The sequence below is a fragment of the Schistocerca nitens genome, chromosome 5 (genome assembly GCF_023898315.1).
Source record: "Schistocerca nitens isolate TAMUIC-IGC-003100 chromosome 5, iqSchNite1.1, whole genome shotgun sequence".
In the NCBI taxonomy this organism is placed as follows: Eukaryota; Metazoa; Arthropoda; class Insecta; order Orthoptera; family Acrididae; genus Schistocerca; species Schistocerca nitens.
In genome coordinates this window covers 357,883,999-357,892,094 of record NC_064618.1, presented here as the reverse complement: position 1 = coordinate 357,892,094, position 8,096 = coordinate 357,883,999, and the positions used below count along the sequence as shown (strand labels likewise).

The 8,096-nt window shown below is 40.6% G+C and overlaps 1 pseudogene; it reads right to left on the bottom strand.

Moving 5' to 3' along the window:
* Positions 1-6,859: 6,859 nt before the first annotated feature.
* Positions 6,860-7,807, bottom strand: LOC126260455 (stress-induced-phosphoprotein 1-like; annotated as a pseudogene).
* Between the last annotated feature and the right edge of the window lie 289 nt (positions 7,808-8,096).

Below are 8,096 nucleotides of genomic sequence, written 5' to 3'. Positions count from 1 at the left end.
ACTTTCCAACCTCTAAATTAATACGTTGAAGCGACTAAAATGCGTGACAACACTCGAAAACTCTTGTCTTTTAGATCCTGGAAGTGGACATTTTAGCTTTGAATCCATGTGTGAGACCGAAGTGAAAAATGGAAACGATGACATCGTTTCGTTGCTGAGAAATGTAGGGGGCTGCAAGAATGTCGATGCAGAGGACGTCACAGAATGGATGGCAAATGAGAAAGTTATCATTCAACATGAACTCGAAATTACGCCTGCTATTGGCGAGGTTAAGCACATGCATGTCACGTGGTGTACGCTGCGTGTACACTTTGTGAGTTCGTTGGTACCACAGCAATAGATAGGCTGTCCGAGTTTGTGGAACAATTTCGCTTTTTGTTACGAAGTTTGCTAGGAATGTTTTCATACGTTACTTCAGAGTGGCGTGCTGTGGCGTGTGCATACTAGGATTATCGATGCTGCGACGAGTACGGTAATTATTTACAGCCCAGGGCAGTGGTTCCCCGTTATAATTCACGTAGTTCAGTAATCGAACCCAACTCGTGCATTCAGCACCACGTCGACACCTCATCGAGGTCAACGTAAGTTTACAATGTTTTCTACTTTATTCCGAACCCTTCTATCTGTAAAATGTCTGTCGTCCCACGACTCTACTGCGGGGCGCAATGTTTTGCTTTCAGTAAGTACTAGCACTTGTTTTTCATTTCGACACACGGGTACACTAGTTTCCTGCATTTGTTAAGCGTTCGTATAACTTCACAGTCCTTTTTTGAGATGCGATCTTTCGTCATAGTACTGGTCTTGCAATGGAATACGTACAAATGAACTTCACAATGCATCATTATTGACTTTGACCAGATATCTAAGGGCTTACATTTATAGAATTACTGCTACATCGGGTTTGCTCGCTACTTGTTCGGTATATGTGTTGTGCAAGTCATCAACATCAACTGTTTGAAAATAGTTGCAATAATACTCCTAGTATCTGATCTAACTCCTTGTGGTTTGGTAGTATGACACCTCAATTTAACTTTTATAACGTCTGACGTAGTGTAACTCTAACCTCTTAATACACACACACACACACACACACACACACACACACACACACACACACACACACTTACACTATCACATCCACACACATCTTTTTGTACTTACAATTATTTATATTCCGGTGCAGCATATTTCTTTGGCACCTAACATCTAACCATTGTATTCCTTATTTATTACAGGACGTTTCTAAGCAACATTTGCTGGAAGGAAATTTAATACGAACTTAAAAATAGGCACGTAGTTGCTTGATGAGTAGTAGTGCATAAATATACACGTATTCATTTTCGACCAGTATGCAGCTGTATTCATCGATCATCTCGTGTTACAAGAGCGCAAATGTTTATAGTGCAGCTGTCGTTTTGATTTACCGTTCGCGTATGAAAATAAGAGTGTTGTCATAGGCAGGGCACATTCTCATTATCTTTCGCACCTTATTCAAAACTTTATATCTATTCTTTCCTTCATTGTACATAAATATCCTACTATAGTGTTTAGTGTAGCTTGTGTATAGTCACTGTACATAGTAATATAGTGTGTAGATATTTTTTCGTATATAGTTTTTTTTGTCCGCTGTATATACTGCTGAGATTAATTTTCTTCTTATATATTTAGCTTTGTAGTGTAGACTTTTCATTTCTATTGTAGTTAACTTACGTTGTAAAATTTCTAAAATACAGTTGGTGTTCATTTGTTAAGCTGCGGGCTGTGCAGTTTGTCGGACTATGCTGTGCTGTGCGCATGTGCAGCAGCTGTTGACTTGTAAGCTAGCCCCATTGCGTGTGCGTAGTCTCTCCCTCTCTTCACTACATCACGTGTTTTGTGTCTCAGGCACATTACTACAGTGCATTTAGAGAGTGTACAGATTATTAAAACGAATCTCGCGCTCAGCGATGGAAGTGACTTCAGGGCTTTCTATGGCTCATGGACATTTACTCAAAATCAACAAACATGAAATAAGTATATGAAAACCTTCCGTAATACTAAGCATAAAAGTATAATATAAAGGTTCAAATGAACTGTGTCATCTTGTAGTATATGTACGCTACTTCTTATTTCTTTTTAAATATATGCTAAGAAACATGTCTCTGTAAACAGAAGTTGCCATTTGCAGTTTAACTTCCCATACTTTGTAGATTTTTGGTGTGTCCTTAGGAGTACCTGCTGTCCAAAATGGAACTGAACAGTGGGTTCTAATCTCTAATCACACGATCTCTTTCTCAATTCTGCTTTTTCCTCAAGCTTGATCGACACCTGGCGTATTTTCTCCTCAAGTGGCATTTGTTTTCTAGGAATTTATAGGCAGTGGTTTTCCCAGTCATCCACCTGTCTTCTTCCAAACATTAATTCAGCTGGTGTAAAGCCAGTAGAAGTATGTAGAAGGCTGTTGATGATTTTTTGGAATGGCGTAGCATACTCAGTCCGTTTTGTGTGTTTTTGAGGGGTATAGGTGCAGGTGAATCTATTGAATTCTTTAAATATTCTCTCCATCGGAGTTGCCTCTGGGTGTAATCAGGACACTAGTAGGTGTTTAATTTTGTTAATGTTAATGAATTATTTCCATCAGTTACCTGCAAAAATATGATGCATTAACAGTTAATATTTCTGGGTTTCCATACCCTCCAGAGATAGTCTTTTGTGATACTTCTAATGATGTTACTTGCAGTCACCGATCACACAGCATTTAGTTTGACTTATTTTGGAAAAAGATCGTAGAAAGTTACAGTATATTTTACACCTCCTTTTTAGTGACCTTCCCTCTCACAGTGTACATTTTTATTTGAATTTATTTTATATATATAATGTTTAAGTCCGCAGCTCGTGGTCTCGCGGTAGCGTTTTCACTTCCTGAGCGGGGTCCCGGGTTCAATTCCTGGCGGGGTCAGGAATTTCAGTAATTTTCACCTGCCCCAAGATGACTGGGTGTTGTAAATAATAGATTTCAGCTATCAGTCGTTCTTTTGAAATTTTATTGGCGGATCTAGATTTCAGCTAGTAACTAGCCTTTCTCAGTGCCATATCATTTTTGATCAATGCATGTAATGCCTGTTGGTCGGGCTTCATCCACAGTTCATTGAATTCAATGATGACTGGGTGTTGTTGTGTCGTCTTCATCATCATCATTCATCCCCATTACGGTCGGAGGTAGGCAACGGCAAACTACCTCCATTAGGACCTTGCCTAGTACTGCGGTGCGAGTCTTCCGCATCGTTCCCCTACGCTCTGTCAAGGAACATGGGACTTCATTTCCATAATGTTTAAGAATGAATGATTGTATTGATCTTACTTAGGCGGTGGTTACACGACCGGAATTTGCTGTAATGATTTACATACATGCGAGCCGCAGCTAACTACTAACTACTAACAACTAAGTGAATACTGTGACAAAGCACAGAAAGTTGCCTTTTTGTAACTGTTAATGATTTCACTGTTTTCACACGCTGAGCAGTAGCGGCGTGCTTGTATGCATATCATTACAGGAAATTCCCGTCGCGTAACCAACGACCAAGTAATTTCAATATGGTCATTCATTCTTAAACTTTGTATATAAAATAAATTTAAATAAAAGTATACCCTAAGAGAGGGAAGGTCACTACAACTGGCGCCCTTTGCCGTGGGACCACACAATTTGCAAAATGAAGCGTGGCTTGAACAAAAGAATCTTACCCCTTGTAGATCATGCTTGACTTATGATTTATGTTACATATAGCAGTATAAGTGTTAATATTAATTGTGAATTGTTTTCTTTTTCATGAGCAAGTAAGTACCCTGTATAATGACAAGTACAGGGTTATTACAAATGATTGAAGCGATTTCACAGCTCTACAATAACTTTATTATTTGAGATATTTTCACAATGCTTTGCACACACATACAAAAACTCAAAAAGTTTTTTTAGGCATTCACAAATGTTCGATATGTGCCCCTTTAGTGATTCGGCAGACATCAAGCCGATAATCAAGTTCCTCCCACACTCGGCGCAGCATGTCCCCATCAATGAGTTCGAAAGCATCGTTGATGCGAGCTCGCAGTTCTGGCACGTTTCTTGGTAGAGGAGGTTTAAACACTGAATCTTTCACATAACCCCACAGAAAGAAATCACATGGGGTTAAGTCGGGAGAGCGTGGAGGCCATGACATGAATTGCTGATCATGATCTCCACCACAACCGATCCATGGGTTTTCCAATCTCCTGTTTAAGAAATGCCGAACATCATGATGGAAGTGCGGTGGAGCACCATCCTGTTGAAAGATGAAGTCGGCGCTGTCGGTCTCCAGTTGTGGCATGAGCCAATTTTCCAGCATGTCCAGATACACGTGTCCTGTAACGTTTTCTGCGCAGAAGAGAAAGGGGCCATAAACTTTAAACCGTGAGATTGCACAAAACACGTTAACTTTTGGTGAATTGCGAATTTTCTGCACGAATGCGTGAGGATTCTCTACCGCCCAGATTCGCACATTGTGTCTGTTCACTTCACCATTAAGAAAAAATGTTGCTCCATCACTGAGAACAAGTTTCGCACTGAACGTATCCTCTTCCATGAGCTGTTGCAACCGCGCCGAAAATTCAAAGCGTTTGACTTTGTTATCGGGTGTCAGGGCTTGTAGCAATTGTAAACGGTAAGGCTTCTGCTTTAGCCTTTTCCGTAAGATTTTCCAAACCGTCGGCTGTGGTACGTTTAGCTCCCTGCTTGCTTTATTCGTCGACTTCCGCGGGCTACGCGTGAAACTTGCCCGCACGCGTTCAACCGTTTCTTCGCCCACTGCAGGCCGACCATTTGATTTCCCCTTACAGAGGCATCCAGAAGCTTTAAACTGCGCACACCATTGCCGAATGGAGTTAGCAGTTGGTGGATCTTTGTTGAACTTCGTCCTGAAGTGTCGTTGCACTGTTATGACTGACTGATGCGAGTGCATTTCAAGCACGACATACGCTTTCTCGGCTCCTGTCGCCATTTTGTCTCACTGCGCTCTCGAGCGCTCTGGCGGCAGAAACCTGAAGTGCGGCTTCAGCCGAACAAAAGTTTATGAGTTTTTCTACGTATCTGTAGTGTGTCGTGACCACATGTCAATGAACGGAGCTTCAGTGAATTTATGAAATCGCTTCAATCATTTGTAATAGCCCTGTAAATCTGCGATTGCAGTATCCCAAAAGAAACTTGAGGAGAAATTACAAGAAAATTGTTGACCACTGTCTATACCTGGGGGCTACCTATGACAGTTCTGTGTAACGAGGTAAGGATATCAGTGTGTCTTCCTGTGCTTTTCTTGTATGTTGTCGAGACAGGATAGTGCTGCAACGGCCCAGAAGAAGTGGTTGACGAGAGCCAAACAGGCTTGTCAGCTTCGGTCAATTAAACATGACCATGCCTTGCCTTCCAGCGGTAGTCAGGGCACTGAGTGAAGGCAAAAATAATAACATAAATATGCTTTTTTATTATGAAGAACATGATATCAGGGATTAATTATGCCAGGAGCCAGGACAATGTAAGGAAATGAATCAAAAGGTTATAAAGACTGTGATTTATGTTAGCATGGCTAACTTACTACTAACTGTGATTGTGGACATGTGTGCAACAGCCAGTATTCTGGATCTCACTTCACATAAAGAGTTGTGCAAAGGAAATGCAGCACCTCTACCAGCCCTACTTGTCTAAGGATGTAAAGTCTTTGGCACCATAGGTGCTAAAGCTACGTTGAACTAACCATAGGTAATGATGTAATGAAATGCGCGTTGCTGATTACAAAAAGTTTATCAGTACCTTTGTAATGTCTCCACAGCAAATACCCTCTACCACGCACCAGTTAATCATTTTCAATCAAACCATCCACATTCATTCACTTTGGAAAAGTTATCTGATATGAATTTCTCGTAATACATGCGGCGACAGCTCGTCGACGCCAAAGTATTTTCTAGTGCATTTATTCTTTGAAATAACAGAGATGCATATATGCATTCTCCATGGTTGTTAGAGGGTAACTAGGACCGCTTCTGGAGTATCTGTTGAGGGATTGACGTGTTTTTGAGAGATACATATTCTGCTTTTCTTCTCGCTAAAGCGAGCCAATTAACATTTGTGCCGCTAGCGGTTTGTTTTGAAGAGAAAGAGATTGTAAAAGGAAAATAATTAAGGCGTGGAATCACCGGAGATCTGGACATGTAATGGAGAAGGATTTAATACATGATTTCCTCCATAAATAAGGTTTGTGACTTTTTTGTTCTGGAGTGAATGAACGAATGAGCTTTTTTCTGAATCATTTGTTGATCACGTTGGCCCTGTAACTAGTGGGGAAGTTTCAGTTGTGTCGAAGAGAGCCTGCAATCACTGAGTCTGTGTTAAATCGTCCAAAAAGGCTTCGTACACATCTGGAATTCGCAATCTTTCGTAATAGGAACAAATTGTCCAAACGATTGATTCTCCCGACTGACTGCAGTGTTTAACAGTAATAATAGATGTCAAGATCTCTTACAGCAAGCCAGCCGCTGATTACCAAGACGAAGGACTCCACCAAAGATTCTATTTGGCTGAATCCCTTTATCACGTAATGAAATATTATATTAAAAACTGTACATAGATAAAGGAGAGAAAGAGAGAGAGCGAATGAAAATAGAGATAATACTAATAATCCTCCATTAGTTTAATTTTTCGCCTGTCTCATCACGGATCAGCCAAGAACTGGGAGGGCCTTACTTTACTGTATAGACTTAGGTGTGAAGGTGAAGGGATCTTAAAGACAACAGATACACGTCTATACAGAAAAGACATTACACAGAGATAGCGGCTAGCTGCATTGATAATCTATTCTTAGATAAAGAGACGGCAACTTATTATCCGAACATTTAAAATAGCCTTTTCACATTGTTCAATGCACTTTTTATACTCCTTTTGTTCAAAATAGACAGCTGCTATGTTATTAAGAAAGGTCATATCAGTCGCATCCAGTTCAACTGCTTTGTTATAATGGTTCAAAGCCTCTTCAAACTTTTTCTTCTTGTACGCTTCATTTGCAAGATCTTTTTCTTTCCGTGCTTTTATTTGACTTTCAGAGAGATTTTCATTTTCCTTATTTCGGTTTTGTATTCGATTGTGACTGGTGTTTTGGTGTTTCGGGTTTAGGGGGTATAGGTTCAGTTTCCATTTCTTCATCTCCATGAGGATCAATGTTTAATACAAGTAAAACACTTAGTGTTGTTAAAATTCGGGTATCATGTAAATGGGTCCCTAGGCTATTTGGATTATTCTGCAGTTCATTTATCAATTTCACATAATCAGGATCTTCCAAATACGCTCGAGTACGAGGATCACTTCTCAATTTAATAAATAAATCTGGCATTCTAAATGGGTTTGCCATCCCCTTCTCAGCAAACTGTTGAGCTTTTACATCTTCCAAGTCTTTCTTTAACTGGGCATTGTTAGGTTCTTTCTTCAGACCCTCTTCATATGCTTTAACAGACTCAGCTAGACGGCCCAGAGATGCTAAAGCAGATCCTTTCCTGCTGTAACCCTTAGCCCAATTAGGTTTCTATTCCACAGTTTTTTCCGCATCTTCCAGTGCCTGAGAGTACTTTCCTGCTTTTGCATACGCTGCTGAACGGTTACTGTATAGAACGTGATTGTTTTTGTCCAGTGCTGTTGCATCGGTACAGCATTTAATCGCTTCATCGAGCTTGCCCGCTTGTAGGGCGGCATTTCCTTTGTCCTTCAATGCATTAACCTTATCCATTTCACTCGCACAACACTCAACACTCGATTCTCACACCTTGCGTGCTAGGATTAGACTTCCTCCTGGAGATACAGACAATACTCGACCTCTCCTGAGGAATGCGATCTTCTGACAATGCAGGGAACAAGGTAGAGGTAGAATTGGTAAGAGAGGACACTATACACGGCAGATATTGTTGGAGCATTAATGTAAAGCACCTTGGCACAAATATATTAAGTGTAAGGGAGGCAATACTCGATCGAGATTGTTACAATGCAGAACACGAGGCAGCAAGCAGTGAAAATCACAGTACTCAGGAATAGATCCACAAAAATGCGC